Raw genomic sequence first — 15,800 nt, forward strand, 5'->3', positions numbered from 1 at the left:
GGGCTCGTCACCCAGCTCCCGTTAGCTGTGGCAAGACCCCATCTTGTGGTCTTCATTGTGGACTCAGCGTGTGGAGGAGGGGGTGGGGGGGGGAGGGCGGAGGAGAAGCAGCCTGAGGATGAGGAGGGGCAAGAATATTCCCTAGAGCAAGTATGAGAACCGCCCAGCAAAGTAACCAGCAAGCGCTCAGAGGTCTGAGTTCAAATCCGCGCAATGCTGCTTATCAGCTGTGTGATCCCTGGCGGCTTACCTAACCTTTCTGTCTCAGTTTGGGTTCCCTCAAGAGCAGCCTTAAGGCCTGGGCTTGGATCCAGTAGTTTATCTGGGGGGGGGGGGTCCCAAGAATCCCCGTGAAGAGGTGGGGCTGCAAGACAGGGAGGGCAGGGAAGCCAGTAATGGGGGCGTTCCAGAGAATGTGGGAATCGGCTTGGGCCTCTCAGAGGCTGAATGGAGCACATCTCAGGGGCCTGGGGGTTTAGCCATGGGCTCCCTGAGCAAACCCCTGTGATGCCTGAGGAGCCCTGAGGCAGAGGAGGGCGGAGGGAGACGGAGCACAGGTGCACGCTGGGGGGAGAAGCCGTCACTCAGTACCGTCCGGACGACGGAGGCTGACAACCCTGGAGGGCCAACAGGACCTGGGTGGGGCTGTCACTGGAGCCTGCTAGAGTTGCCTCGTCTGCGGGGTCATGGCCCCTCAGGCCGTGGCGAGGATTCAGTGAGGCCAGTAAGCACTCAGCAAGCCCGAAGTACCCGGAGCCTCCCCCAAGTTCCCCCAAGCTTGTGGCAGGACCGGCTTGGAGACGCTGTGTCTCACGCTCTGGGGGCTTCTGGCTGTGGGGCGTGGAGAGGTCAAGGCCCCCAGAGTGGATGCCAAGTGTCTGTCCACCTTGTCTGCCTCAGGCGGCACATAAGTACTGACCCGGGGTGGGGTGGGGGGGTCTCAGGAGACCATCAGAGGGAGACCAGCGCCCCGCCAGGCAAGGCGGAAGGGGGTCCCTCCCGGTCAGCCGAGGCCACCCTGAGCACAGAACACGCAGGGCGGTAAGCAGTCTGTGGGGATTACTGTCTCCGTTCAGCAGGTGACTGAGGGGGTTTCTGGGATGGGAGACCTTCCTGAACGGTCCCGAGCAACCTGAGGTGGCTGTCCTAACCCGAGCTGGAGTCCTATGTAGTCAAAATGACCCCTGAAAACCCGCTTCACCTGTCAGACCCACAGGTTTGTGAAGACATTCCTCCCCGGACCTTCTGAGGCACACACACTCCAGCTTGGGAACCGTCTGGTGAGACCCAGGGTCGTGGGCAGTGCGTTCTCAGATGCCCGGGCTGGCCTGCCAGGCCCTTGGGCCCCAAACTACCAGCAAGTCCTTGGTGGTGTGGGCTCTGGGGTCAGACAGACATGGACCCCCCAGCCCCCCCACCCCAGGTCCTGCCTCCTCCCGGCCGCCATGTCAGGTTATCCAAGCCTCCTCAACCCGGTTTCCTCTTTTGAGAAAGGGGGCCAGTAAATGCCGGCTCTCGATATCCTCGAGGTCAGGGAGCGTGTCAGGGAGGTCAGGCAGGTTTTGACCCTGCTGAGCCCTCGTGCTCCGTCACATTTTGCCGAACGCACAAACGTAAAGCATCCAGAGCAGTGACTGATGCTTCGGAAATTCACTAGGTTTAATCACCCCTAGTATCCTGTGGTGACACGAGACCTTTATCATCAACGTAAGGCAAGCTGGAGTCGCTCGTTTTGGGGGTGGGTTAAATGAGAGGGTAGGGTTATATCTTAGCCAGGTGCTGAGTCCTAAAGCCAGAAGGAGGCTGAACGGGGGCTGGGTGGGATTCTGGTGCCGGGGTGGGGAACCCCGGCAGACGAAGTGCTTATTAAGTCCCAAGTTACAGATGAGGACGCTGACTCTCAGTGAGCAGAAGGAGATCTCCGAAGGCCACCATGGCTGGCACTCAGCAGCCAGATCTTCTGGCTCCCGGTCTAGTCGACTCTGAGGGGCACCCGAGCGTAACAGGTTTGCAGACAGGGACACGGGTTCTCCGACAGGGGAAGCGGTGCCTGAGCCACGGACCAAGCGGGGGGCAGCGCTTGAGGGAGAAGCCACTTGTGTCACGGAAGGGCCGGTGTGGGACACCGTGGGAGCTGCGTGCTCAGGGGCACAGGGAGTGGGAGCATGGCAGAGTGGGACTGGGAGGGCCCCGGCAGCCTCCGCCCCCCCCGGGCACGCTGGACGTGTGACCCTAGGCACCTCAGTTTCCCTGTTTGTAAAGGGAGGCCACGCTATCAACTGCCTCTCTCTCTGGGCTTTTGGGGTGCAGGTGGGGAGCCCCCCTCTCCAAGCTCCCGGTGGAGAAAACATTGCCGGGGTACTTAACCATCACCCAGTCTGCAGATGGGGCCCTGGCTGCCTGCCCTGTGTCTCTGCGGGGCTTCTGGATTAACCCCCAACCGGTCGCTCCCGGGCAGAGGGCACCAGCAAGGGGCTTGGTTGGCCCTGAGTTAGCACAGCCAGGGCCGTCCTTGGAAAGAGGCCACTGCTGAAGGGTCAGCTTCCTTTTCACCAAATTATTCCTCCACGTTCACAGAGTGGAGGAATTATTGGCGGAAAATGAGGATATAAAACCCCGCTAGAGCCGAGCACCTTTTAGGGGCACTGAATTCTGAGAGCTTGGAAGCATTCCAGCAGATTGGTTCATTTTTAATGGTCTAGGACTGTAGTTCATCTGTTTAATTCAAACGAGGTGACATAATATCTTTCATTTGGACTTATTACCAGCACGGTGGTGATTCGGCTCCCAGCATTCTCCAGGCAGGATATTCTGTCATTACCGCACATTTTCTTTTTCTGGCCAAATTGAAAGTCCGCGGGAAGGGCTGCAGCCTTGGAAAGGAGAGATCAACCGAGAATAGGTCACATCGGGTATTAAGGAATGAAAATGAATTCATTCTTTCCTCCGTTGAATAAGCAGCTGTACTTGCGTCTCTGTGATCCATGAAATAGGCTGTCAGGAAAATTGGAAATGGGCTGCGTTTGAACTTCACCCGCCGACTCTGCCCCGTCACCTTGGAGACTGGTACTGTGGCCAGGGCAGGGGCAGGGGCAAGAGGGGGCGCTCACTTCTATGGGGCACCCACCATATGCCAGACGCCTGGCTTCAGTGGTCCCAGAGGGGGACCCCCCCTGAGTATCCCCATTTTGTAGATGAGGACAACAAGGCTCAGAAAGATCCAGGGACTTGCCTGAGGTCACTTAGGCACAGAAGGAGCACAGACCCTGGCTCTGAGGTGCCCAACATTACGGACTTGAACTTGGCCCGGAGAACCTCAAAGCCTCGCCTTCCCCGGGCAGGCTGCTCAACATCAGGTGTCAGCTTCCCCCATGATGGAAATATACGTGGCGAGGGTTACGTGAGGGAATGAACACGGTAACTTGGCGTGGGGCTCCCTGCAGAGTGATAGCTCCCAAACGTCTTTGTTATTATGGGCTTTCACCTTTACATGCCTCAGATGACGGAGCACCAAGAAGGGACTCTGGAAAGCAAGTGACCTGCCCTAAGACCTAGTGCGGGTGGGTCACGGGGCTGCAAGCTGGCCTTGGAGTGACCCAACAGTCCCTGTTCCTTCTGCTACACTGGGTAGTAGAAAGTCTGGGGCGGGGAGGGGGTTTTGAGATGTTTATAATGGAAATACCCCCCATCTGGCTTTATCTCCCTCCAGAAGACCCTTCCCCAGCCCTGTGTACTTGACTCAGTTATTGTGTTCCTCGTTTGTCTCGCACGCAGCCTGGCATTTGTGTGAGGGGGGCGATTTGATCAGCTCGCTGTTGTACCCCCGATGCCTAGAACCCGGGCTGGGGATGGGTAGGGTGGGTGAGGCAGGTCCTCCAAGCACAGGCTTAGAATCCTCTCTGTGATTAAAATTTTGATATTTTGTTCATCGTAGATGCTTTTGCATTTGTTTTTGTTTTTAATAACATTGCATAAAAATTTTGGTTATCTTGATTGCTGAGTTTTTTTTTTTTTCAATCACTCTCCTAAGTTTAGCCTGAGTTGAGTTCCTCACTTGCCTCACCCTGGTCCCACCTCTGCCTAGAATGGTGTCTGTCACCTCCTTATATTCAATAAAGATTTATAGAATGGTTGATGTCCTATTAGGTATCCAGACATTTCCTGGGTCCCTGGAGAAGTGTTCCAGTGGGTGTTCCAGGCTCTTTGTATCTGAAGGAAGCGAGAGCCCCAAACGGAGCTTTTACTTGGCTCCAGGATCTGGGGAACAGCTGAGATTTTCTGCTCCCGGTGAGAATAAAGGCGTGTCTCTTCCAGGATCTGATTGCGGAACCAATGGGAGCCCGGACCTCGACAGCTGCCCAATGGCAGAACGGAATGCAAGAAATCCACGGGGCTCTGGAAACCTGGGCGGAATGGCGTGCTGTCATTAGGGACCACCGCACCTTTCCCCTCCTGGATGTTTCTTGCAATGAAAAGCCACATTGAGTTGCGCTGACGCTCGTTAGCGTAATGAGATCTGGCTTCGCGGTGCTGCTAACCCCCTTCTCTCATCTGGAGCACATCTGGGCTGAACCAGCGCATGGTCTGCTGTGATACCTGATGCTCCATTTCGATGAAATAGCGGATCTTGCCTCTACCTTTGGCTGTATTTCCCACCAAAGCTGAGCTTCCGTCGAGATGCATTTTTCTAATTAAGGCAGGAGTAAGGAATAACCTCCTGTATAATTTAAAATGGTAAAATCATCGATACCTTTTCCAGCCACAGCTTTAAATCTTAGCCACCAATGACTCCCCTATTAACGGGCCTAATTAAATCCATTTTTCAGGACGTCTTTGGCAAATTCCATTTTAGCAAAACTGTAGGAAGTTCAGTTTGATTTGTCTCTGCTCCCCAGGGCTCTCTTGTAAAAACGAGGAAGAGGTGGATGCCTGTCTCTTGTGTCTTCTGTTCATTGATTCACTCGGCAAATATTTACTGAGCACCTACTATGTGCATTGGCATTAAACTAGGAAAGGAGGAGGGGGGAAGTGAAAAGACAGTAAGTTTCCTATTCCAATGGCCAGAAGGGAATGGAGATCACTTGTTCACTCAACAAACATGTATTGAGTCTACTGACAGGGGAGTCCCTGTGCCAAAGCCCTGGTATCACGGTGATGAGGTGCTACAGTTCATATTCAGTGTGGTAAATGCTCTGATAGGCTTGAGTAGAGGGGACTGTGGGAGCTCAGACTGGGAAGCTGAGGGTCCGGAAGATTCCCTGGAGCTGAGTTTTAAGGGACATGTAGGTGTCAGCCAGGTGAAGCCAAGAGAGAAGGAGGTGTTATAGGAGCAAAGGTGGATGGGCACGAGGCCTGGGAGACCACGGGAGGTGTGGGGAACTTTAAGCCAGTCACGTGGTTAGGGCCACGCCTCTCCGCCCTGGCCGCATGTTAGAATCACACGGGGGCCTGGAAAAACACCAGTGCCTGCACCTCATCCCTGACCATGCAAATCATGGTTTCTGGGGGTGGGGTCAAGACTTTGGTGTTTTTCAAAAGCTCTCCAGGCGATGCTACTGTTCAGCCAGGGTTGAACGTCACTAGGCTAAAGCATGCAGAATGGTGGGAGGTGAGGCTGGAGAGGTAGGCAGGGGCTATATCCCGGAGGGACCAGGAAACCCGTGAAGGGGTCTGAACCTTACCTGAGGGTAGTGACATCACAGAAGGGTTGAAGGCAGGAGAAGAAGGGGCTCACATTCATGCTTCAGAAGGAATGACTCTGCCAGCAGTGTAGACGATGAGTGGGGTTGGGGTCGCTGGAGCCAGAGAAAGTGGTAAAGAGGTTATTGCAGCAAACTGAACATCAGATGATGTGGCCTGGGCCTAGGGGTCATGAACGCTGGGGTGGGGAAGGGAGATATTCAGGAGGGGGTGCGGGGTTGACAGGATGGGGTGGTGAGACGTGCATCGTGGGTGAGGCAGAGGAAGCAGTTTAGGATGGCTCCAAGTAGCTTGGGTGACTGGGTGGATAGTCGTGACTTTAATCAGGAAGGAAAAGGAAAGGATTATTTGGATTCAGGATATTTTGAAGAGATCTGATGAGCAGTTGGGGTTGAGATGTGACATTTGGAATTGTGCTCCGTGGAGACAGAGCAATTGGAAAGTCAACTGTGACTCTTAACGGGAAGGTGCCACCCAAGGGGAGTGGGTAACTTCAGAGTAAGAGGAAAAGAAGGCCAAGGGTGGTAGAGTCTAGGAAGCTCAACGCTTAGAGGGTAGTTGAAGTTTTGAGGAGCTGAGAAAGAACTTGGTGAGGAATGGTGGAGAGGTAGGAAGAAAGCAGAGAGGGTGATGTCCTGAAGCCAAGAAGGAAAGAGTTCTCAAAAGAGAGCGGGGCAACGTGTTGAAAATTGTACTGGGGCTAAATAAAACAGAAGGCAGTTCTGTACATTTAGGAAAAAGCAGTTTTGATGAGGCACTGGGGGTGGAAACCAGACTACAGTGGGTTGCAGAGTGAATGGCAGAGAGAAGAGTATATATATACACGTGCTGGTCCAAGACAGATAAGCAAGAGGTTGAGTGGTACCCAGAGGAGATGTTGGACTGAGCAAACATAAGACAGGATTAAGGGCACGGAATTGATGTTGGAGGTGATCCCAGGAAACACCAGTAGGGGGGTGAAGAAGCAGGCATAAAAGGTAAGGAAATCCATAAAGGGTGTGCCAGTGAGCAGGTAATCACTGAGGGAAAATGGGGCTTAATCTCACTGGGTAACTCTGGACAACAGTACAGAACACGCACCTGTGTTATTGTCCATGAGAGGTGAGGGAGCTGGGGTATTTATCCACCAGTTCCCGTAGCCATTGGTGGAGGGCTGAACCTCGGGGTTGGGGAAACATTAGTTCCCAGGCACTGTAGCCTGCCAGGTGCATGGGGAGAGTGCGCTCTGGCAACCAGATCAAGTCCTCAGGCCAAAGGACAAAGGTGACGGCAGTTGGAAGTTGGACTGACTCAATGCCAAGAGTAAAAATTGAGGGTAGGGTACTGAGAGCATCTGCTACTGGAGGGATCTCATTTTTTTTTCCAGCCTGAAAAGAATTTGTCATGACCGAACGGTGAGGATGAGTGAGAGGGAGAGGCTGAAAATACAAGGAAGAGAGGAGATCACTGATGGAGAGCGGGCCAGGAAGAGACGGAAGGTGTTGTGAATAAGAAAGAATGCAAGTGGAGGGCTTGGTTGAAATGGTAGGAGGCTGTGGTTGGTAAGTAGGAGGCCGGGATTCAAGCTCAAGCAGAAGGTAGAGCATGTCAGGGACATGGATGTGGGCGGCTGAAGTGGATGGAAAGTGAAGTCCATTGGAATGGGGAGGCTAAGGGCCAGAGGTGAAGATGGGGACTGGTCCATTCACATTGGACATCAAAGTCCCCAGGGACTTGGGGGTGGAGAAGAAGGCTAAATCAACTGCCAAAGTTGTTAATGAATGTTAAACATGACCATGTAGGGGCCCCTGGGTGGCTCAGTCGGTTGAGCGTCTGACTTCGGCTCAGGTCATGATCTCGCTGGGTTCGTGAGTTCGAGCCCCGCGTCAGGGTCTGTGCTGACAGCTCAGAGCCTGGAGCCTCGTTCAGATTCTGTGTCTCCTCCTCTCTCTGCCCCTCCCATGCTCATGCTCTGTCTCTCTCTGTCTCTCAATAATAAATAAATGTTGAAAAAAATTAAAAAAAAAAACACATGACCTTGTATCCCAGTCCCACTCACAGGGTAGGGTGAACCAAGGGTGTTTGTCAACCATTGGGTGCTGGATCTGGAGGGAGCCATGTTGGTCAGAACAACAGCTCAGTCCAAAGAGGCATTATCTAACTGGTGAGTCTGGCTGGAAGTCTTGGAAAGAAGTCAGAGGACAGAGATGAAAAGGCAGAACAGAGAGTCTCATAGCCAAGGAGAGGCAGGAGGCCTCAACAGGAAATGGGGTCAGGAACCAGGGAAGTCCAGAGGAGGTCAATAGCCGAGTTCAAGATTATCTGAAGTACATGGTTCTGGATGAAGGCTGTGGATAAGGAGAGGACATAAGGGCTCACGATTCTTGGGGGGACATGGGTAGTCAAAGAGAGGGACAAAGAGTGTAGGGCGCTGACTCCGCTTAGATGTTCCTTGAGGCTTCATACCTACGGAACCCCAAGGCTCCCTGGTATCCAGTCAGCCAACCACCGATGAAAGGCACGGAGTTCAGACTCCGGAGTCAGATCGACCTGGGAACAGAGAGAGGAAGCTGGAGAACCACACGACCCTGGTGCCATAAAAGCCAAGGGGAGGAAAAGTTTAGCAGCTCCACCGCTGAATGTTGCTGAAACATCAGGCAAGGGAAGGAGGACGGTTTTCACGATTCTCTCGTTTTCATGATGAAGACTTTGGAGAACGAGACAGAGTAAAGGCTTATATTATTCATACAGAAAGTTGGGGGCACAGCCTCCGGTGCCAGTTAGCTATGGCTGCGTAACAAAGATCTCTGACACGAAGACTTATTAGTTCTTATGTCTGCAGTTTGGTTGCGGTGTTCTGCTGATCTGGACCAGGCTTGGCTGGTCTTGAACAGACTCACTCAGGGCCAGCTGGTAGACCGGCCCGGGGCTAGCTGGTCTAGGATGGCCTCAGCTGGAACAGCCTGCCGGCGTTCCCTGCTCCAGCAGGCTAGCCCCGTGGTTACGGTCCAGGCAGAGGGAACAGCATGTGCAAAGACCCCGAGGTGGGAGCAAGCTTGGCCGTTTGAGAAGGACCGAGGAGGCCAGTGTGGCTGACGGCAGCATGCACAGGGAGGGGCAGCAGAGATGAGATCAGAGAGCGAGTGCCACGAGGAGAATATCGTGAGCGCCTTGTGGACCACGGTAAGGACGTAGGGTTTCTACTCTTATTATGATGATGACGCTTGTTTTCAGCCGTGTTGCCCCGGCTGACTCCACTTTGGCTTCCACTCCATGCCACAGGTTTTGCATTTCATCCAGCCGTGTTGCGGCGGACTTTGCTCCTCCCCTCCCGGTGCTGGCATTTCCCACCTCTTGACCTCACTGCGCGATCCAAGACAGGTCAGTGTCCCGGTTCCAGAAATCACAGACTCTTGCTCCTAAAACCCCATCCTCCAGGGCACGAGGTTGTGGCCTGCAGGCTACATCTGGTCTGTTGCCTGTTTTCGCACATAAAACTGTATCGGAAGGCAGCCACGTCCATTCATCCACCTGTCGTCTGTGGCCGCTTTTGTGTCACAATGGCGGAGCTGAGTAGGCGTGAAAGAGCTGTATGGCCCACAAAGCCCAAAATATTTATTGTCTGCTCCTTTAGAGATAAAGCTAAACCTTCTGGAACTTAAGAGGGAGTGCGCTGGATTCTCTTCTGCTTTGGAGGGTGGGGAAGTTGGGGTCTGCAGAATTGCCTGAGGGCAGTGGAAGGTGGCAGCATAGGTAGACCTACCCGGCATCTTGTCCCTCTGCTCCCTGCCTCCCTGGGCCGACAGAGTGATGCTTCTGGGCCTGGACAGAGTGATGCTTCTGACGTCTTAGTCTGCTCAGGCTGCCATAACAAAATAGCAGACTGGGTGGCTTACGCTGCAGCCATTTGCTTCTCACGGTTTTGGCAGCTGGGGAGTCCAAGCTCAAGGTGGCAGCATGGTCAGCTTCCCGGGGAGGCTCTCTTCCTGGCTTGGCGATGGCCGCCTTCTCACGGTGTCCTCGCATGGTAGAGGGGCGGGGTGGGGAGCACATGCCCTGTGGCTTCCTATACTTATAAGGACACTGATCTCATTATGGGGGTGCCATCTTCATGACCCCATCTAGCCTGATGACCCCCCAAAGGCCCTGTTTCCAACACCATCACATTAGGGCTTAGGGCTTCAGCCCATGAACTGGTGGGGGGGGGGCACAAGCGTTCCATCCATCACACTGAACATCTATTCTCTTTCTACCTGTGCCCTCTCTTGGAGCTAAAGGAGGGAGGCAGGGCAAGGTAGGTGCTGGTCAAGAGCATAGTCTCCGGAGTTATGCACACCCGAGTTCAAGTCTGCTGTAATCTGGGGCAAATCCCAGAACCTCAGTTTCCTTAGCGTAAGAGCTAATGGTAATTCCCACCTCTTTGGGGTGCTGGGAGCAGGGGCATTTTTGCAACCCCGGGCAGGATGCCTGATTTCAGAAAAGCAGGGAGGGGGGGAATCAATATCTCCAAGCTCGCAGCCAATAAAACCTCAGGAGTGGCCATTTCATCTTTACCGTGGCCGCCCGCATCACTAACAGTGTACTCAACGCGAGGGTGGTGACGCGTTTGGGGTAAAGGGAGGCTCGTAAAAATGACCGATGCAGATATTAACGATTTAATCTGCTAACGCGGCGTGGCCGCCGCCGAGAAGCCTATTCGTCAGCATCCGGGAACCCATCAGGAGGAGGCCGGGTGAAAAGCACCGGGGCTAGTGCGGGGATGTGGTACGAATGAAGACGAATCGCTGAGCGCGGTTATCGATTTGCCTTGCCTGGAACGGCCGCTTTCTGTTTGGAAATATGGAAAGCAAATGAATGAATACATGAGCTGGCTCAGTGGACAGCGCCCCGCTGGGAGCCCTGGTCTCTAAGCCACGGAGGCCAACGGGCTCTGAGCAGAGACCGAGAAAGGTAGCGTTTACTGAGACGGACAGCGTGGCTTGGTGCGGTGGCCTGAGAACCCGCGGCCGGAAAGGCTTTGGAAAGCAGCGGCAGGTGTCCTGGGGTTAGACAGATTCTTCACTGAATTTTGGCTCTGCCTCCTGGCTGTGGGGTCCCTAAAATCCATGTGATCTCTCTGAACTGGAGTTTCTTCCATCGGCAGAAAGGGGGCAGAAGGGGATCAATGGAAGATTGTATTAAATCGCGTATGTTTTATATTGGCCGTACCTCCTCTGCGCTGCGAGATATCGGGCAAGTTTTCTGACCTCTCTGTGCTTCACATGTCCCTTCTATCATATGGACATAACAACACCCATCCCTGGGACACAGTGTTGAGGCAATGGTAGCTTTTATGAGTACTCATCATTTGACCAATATTAAGCACTGACTATGTGCCAATTACTGTTCTAGGTGCATGATGTAGAGCTATGTAGAAAACACAGTGACATCCCTTCTCCCATTACATTTATTATTTAGAAATATAGCCTATGGCTATCCAAGTGCTACAGCGCCATTTATTGAAAAAAAAAATCTTTCCTCAATTGAACGGCCTTTGCACTTTTGTCAAAAATCAGTTAACTGTACCAGTGTGTGGCTATTTCTGGGTTTTCTATTCTGTTCCTTTTTTCTATGTGTCTGTCACTCTAGCAATAACACAGTGTCTTGATTTTTGTATAGTGGTTTTTTTTTTTAATTTATTTTGAGAGAGCGCATGTGCACATGTGGGGGGGGGAGGGGCAGAGAGAAGGGGGGGAGTGGGAATCCCAAGCAGGCTCCCTACTAGCAGTGCTGAGCCTGACACGCGGCTCAAATTCACGAACTGTGAGATCACGACCTGGGTCAAGTCCAAGAGTCAGATGCTTAACCAGCTGAGCCACCCAGGTGACCCTGTATAGTAAGTCTTAAAAGTGGGTAGTGTGGCTCCTCCTACTTGGTTCTTTTTCAAAATGCTCAAATTCTAGTTTCTTGCCTTTCCGTATATGTTTTAGAATCAGCTTGCCTATATCTACAAAAAAAATCTTGCTGGGATTTCGATAGGAGTTATGCTAAACTTGTATGTATCAATTTGGGGAGAATGGACATCTTTACTATGCTGAGTCTTCTGATCCATGAATACGGTATATCTCTCCATTTATTCAGATCTCCTTTGATTCCTTTCATCAGCATTTTGTGGTTTGCAGCATAGAATCCTTGTAATATTTTGCTGGATTTATGCCTAAGCATTTCATTTTTCTGAGCAATTGTAAATGGTACTTAATTTCCATTCCTACTTGTTCAGTGCTAGTATCTAGAAATGCAATTGATCTTTGTGTGTTACTCTTGTAACCTAGGACTTTGCTGAACTTACTTATTAGTTCTTGGAGTGCGAGTGTGTGTGTGCGCGTGTGTGCAGATCCCTTGGAATTTTCCACATAGATAATCATGTCATCTGCAAACTGCAGAGTTTCGTTTCTTCGTTTCTCATCTATATGCTGGAATTGACTATTATTACATCAGAAGTCCTACACCCAAATGTCTGAAGGGGCCAGGGTGGTAGGACTATGGCAAATGGGGGGGGGGGGTCCGTGCCAGTCAAGAGGGGCTGCTACTACCCAGCTATGTGGGTCCAGATCTCTAGACTGTTCAAAGAGAGTTTTGATGTTAGCTTGTCTGATATTTAACTGTTGATAAGTTATTCAAACATTTAAACAGCTGTCGGGCCACACAAAACACATCTGGGGGCTGGAGTGAGTTTGCACCAGTTTGCAACCTGGCACAACATGGGTGTTCTGTAAACAGAAGCACCTGTGCCTGCTGCCTGCTGTCTCAGGTGGGCGGTGCTTCAGGGACCTGTCGGGCTGCATGGGCTGTCTGTCGGCCCCGGATTCCCAGGATGGACGAGAAGGCCTAAGGGAAAGCTGTGTCCGAAGGGCATGTCTGGGATTCTCGGGGCTTGGATGCACCAGGCTGCTGCTTCAGTGTCTCTCCAGAGGCAATACAGCTGTGCCGCAGGTCGGTGAGTGGGTGTGTGTGGCTGCAGAGGAATCGGGGATGAGGGCTGGTGGCTAACGGTGAGGGGGGTGGAGTCAGGACGGGACCAGACAAAACGTGGGAAAACCACAGAAAGTGGCTGGGCTGTCTGGGTGCAAAATGGGAGACGTGCCAGGAGGGAATGAACGAGGACGCAGCATCTCTAACGTGCTGAATATAATGCTAGGTTGGTCCCTCGCTCCCTCCTCCCCTCCCTACTGCCCTCCTTCCTTCCACCCTGCCCTCCTTCCTTCCTTCCGTGCGACATGTATTTACGCCAGGCTCTGGGCCAGGCACTTGTCTCCCATGTATTCCTTACATATTCCTAAAACATAGGCATCACCCCTCCATTTCACAAATGAGGGGACGAAGTTACAGAGGGGGTGAGTGACTTGCCTGGGGTCCCAGAGCTGACCTCACAGTCTGTGCTCTTTGCACTACGTTCACCTCGCCGTCTCACAAAGGGCACAAGAGACCCCTCCGGTGTGTTGTGACAGTCCAGTTCCCAGAGCTCTGGCTGGGGGTGGGACAGGGGTGGGGGTGGGGGGTGCAGCAGGAGCGGTGGCCACTGGGTGGGTGATTCGGGCTGACCATGAGCTCGGCTGTCTATCAAATGGCACGTGCCACCGCAGGAGGAGAGCCCAGGACCACTGTCCTTCGGTAACTCCTCTACAAAGAGACAAGAAGGGATCAGCCAGTGCCCGAGGGTCTTAACCACATTCCCTCTCCTGGAGAGACTGGTGGCAAAGGAGGCCTGGGTACAGGGCTAAGGGAGGCTTTGTACCAGGATGTGGATGGGAGGTGTGACCCCAAAACCCGCCAGATGGGCTGTGTGGAGCTGTGCGACCATGCCGCAGCTCCGGCTGATCGGTCTCCGATGGGCAAGGTTGGATCTGAAGGATAGCTGGTGGCCCCTGGGACCTGCCACTGAGACTCTCCCGGGACAGACACCCTCCCCAGGCCCCTACGGTGCCTTCTGATTTCAATCTGCTTCTTCATGGGTCACTATGCAAACAGTAGGAACTTAAGAGAGGAGCATGGCTTGAGGGAGAGTCAATTAATCAGGACTCTCTGGATTACAAGTGGCAGAAACTCCGATTTTAACTTACTAAGAAAAAAGGGTATTCACTGCTTTGCATAGTCCAAAGCTCCAGGGGATCGAGTCTGCCTACAGGCATAGCTGAACCTGGAAGCTTGAACAGGGGAGCCTGGGTGGCTCCGTGGGTTGAGCGTGAACTTGGGCTCAGGTCATGATCTCGCGGTCCGTGAGTTCGAGTCCCGCATGGGGCTCGGAGCCTGCTTTGGACTGTGTACGTGTGTGTGTCTTTCCCTCTCCATACCCCTTCCCGCTTGCACTCTGTCTCTCTCTCTGTCTCTCAGAAATAAATAAACACATTAAAAAATTAGAAAAAAACCCCAAGAAGCTCTAACAGTGTCTTCATAATACGTTTCCACCTGTCACGTGCACTTCCCTCCGTGTCGGCTTCTCGCTCAGGCTTCAGGACGCCAACAGCCCTCCTTCCCATAGTCCTCAAGAGCCACCTTCCGCCCAGAGCTTCCAACAAAGGCCCTGGAAGTCGAGTCCTATTGGCCTGGCTTTGTTCATGTGCCTGCCTCTGAACCAATCGAGGGCCAGGAGAGGCATTGGAGCGAGTTGATTGGCTAGGCAGGGTCACATGCTCCCTGTTGGGCGGGCTGGGGCAGCAGCCGTTGGACCACGTGAACCCAGAGTGGGTGAAGTGGTTCCGCAAAGGGAAACGGGGTTGTTGCTCCTTGAGGAAAACGCGTGCTAGCCAGGGCCCCTTCCCTCCTGGACTTAATGGGAAAGGCGTCAGTCTGGCCTCACCAGGGACTCAGAAGTTAAAAACGTTCAGTGATCTAGGTCTCTTTGATCTGGATGTCCTATTTTATTTTTCTTGCTCTCTGCAGACGGGCTTTCTCTGCCTCTCTGAACACATCATTGCCTTGCAGATTTCCTGCCTCGTATCTCCATCAACGGGATGAGCCCCCATTAACAGGTGTGGAGTCCCGATCCCAGAGATTCTGTAGAATGTCTGCGGGGGGCCATCCAGCATCTTGTGGTAGCGACTTCTTGATTTACTATTGGGGAGTGCCTCCCTACCCCTCGCCCCCGAGTGCAAGCAGCTGGGGCAGGAATCTTCCCCTCTGCCCATGTCCCTGCTCCCTGGAGGAACCTGTGACCCAGGCAGGGTCAATCCCCACCTTCCAGGCCCTGGCTACTGTGATTTTATTTTCCAGGGTGGTCATAGGAGTTGGGTAAGGTCCTCGGCTTGGAGCTTTTGCTAGGACTTTGGGGAGACAGACATTGCCTTTGCGCTCAGTTGCAAAGGCGGTAGGATAGCCTAGCAGTGCTTGAGGACCCCGTAACGCTGAAGAATAGAGCCAACCTAGGGGGAAACAGAGTCAAGATATAGAGTCTCAGTAAGTTTTTGTTTTTGGGCCGTGGATCCAGCTCAGTCTCAGTCTCTCCTCCCCTAGGAATTTTGTTCCCATGAGCCCCTACGTTCCCATTTTGCTTAAGCCGGTTTGAATAGGTCTGTCTCTTGCAACCGGGACTTGATATGAGTGCACAGAGGGTCAGAGAGACCCGCTTTAGTTGGCTTGTGGATGTGCCTATCAGGGTCATGTGATACCACGTGGCTATGGGCAGAGGGCCAGTTTTCAACAGACAAGGTTTGTCGGCTGGCCCAGGCTTGCTGGCTTTGGGGCTCACGAGTGACCCAGGGCAGAGCTGTGTTGAGAAAGTCAGGGAATTAGCCTAGGAGGTGCCGGAAAGGAAGCCTGGGTGGCTTCTCAGAGAGAATCACCGCTGGGTGGGTCAGGCCAGGGTTTGGAGAGGCGGGGGCCCCCTCCAGGCACACTTGGTGCCCACCCCCGGGGCGGCAAGGCTCATCCTAGCTCTGTCCACTGTGAGATGGCGCTTCCAATGTGGTCAGGCCTGGCTCAGGGCCTCGGTCTGAGCTGTGCCTGCAGCCTGATGACTTGGGTCGTGGAGTGGGATGTCACGCCCTGCAGGCACAGCAAGGGGCTCAGAGAACACGGGGCGGCCGGGCTGCTGCACGCCAGCTCGTCCCCGTGGGCACGCCCATGCATGTGAGAGCCCCGGAATT

The 15,800-nt window shown here is 53.3% G+C and overlaps 2 long non-coding RNA genes across 2 annotated transcripts; one reads left to right on the forward strand and one right to left on the reverse strand.

Annotated features, from left to right (window-relative positions):
* The first annotated feature begins 371 nt into the window (after positions 1-371).
* LOC122234722 lies at positions 372-4,828 on the forward strand. The gene is made up of 3 exons (XR_006212638.1): positions 372-1,041; positions 1,209-1,280; positions 4,315-4,828. It is a non-coding gene; the product is annotated as an uncharacterized LOC122234722 (long non-coding RNA).
* On the reverse strand, positions 2,585-14,222 carry LOC122234721. Its single transcript, XR_006212637.1, has 4 exons — positions 14,125-14,222; positions 8,146-8,229; positions 5,682-5,795; positions 2,585-2,873 (listed from the first exon to the last, which is right to left on the reverse strand). It is a non-coding gene; the product is annotated as an uncharacterized LOC122234721 (long non-coding RNA).
* Between the last annotated feature and the right edge of the window lie 1,578 nt (positions 14,223-15,800).

Source organism: Panthera tigris, chromosome E3 (assembly GCF_018350195.1).
Source record: "Panthera tigris isolate Pti1 chromosome E3, P.tigris_Pti1_mat1.1, whole genome shotgun sequence".
In the NCBI taxonomy this organism is placed as follows: Eukaryota; Metazoa; Chordata; class Mammalia; order Carnivora; family Felidae; genus Panthera; species Panthera tigris.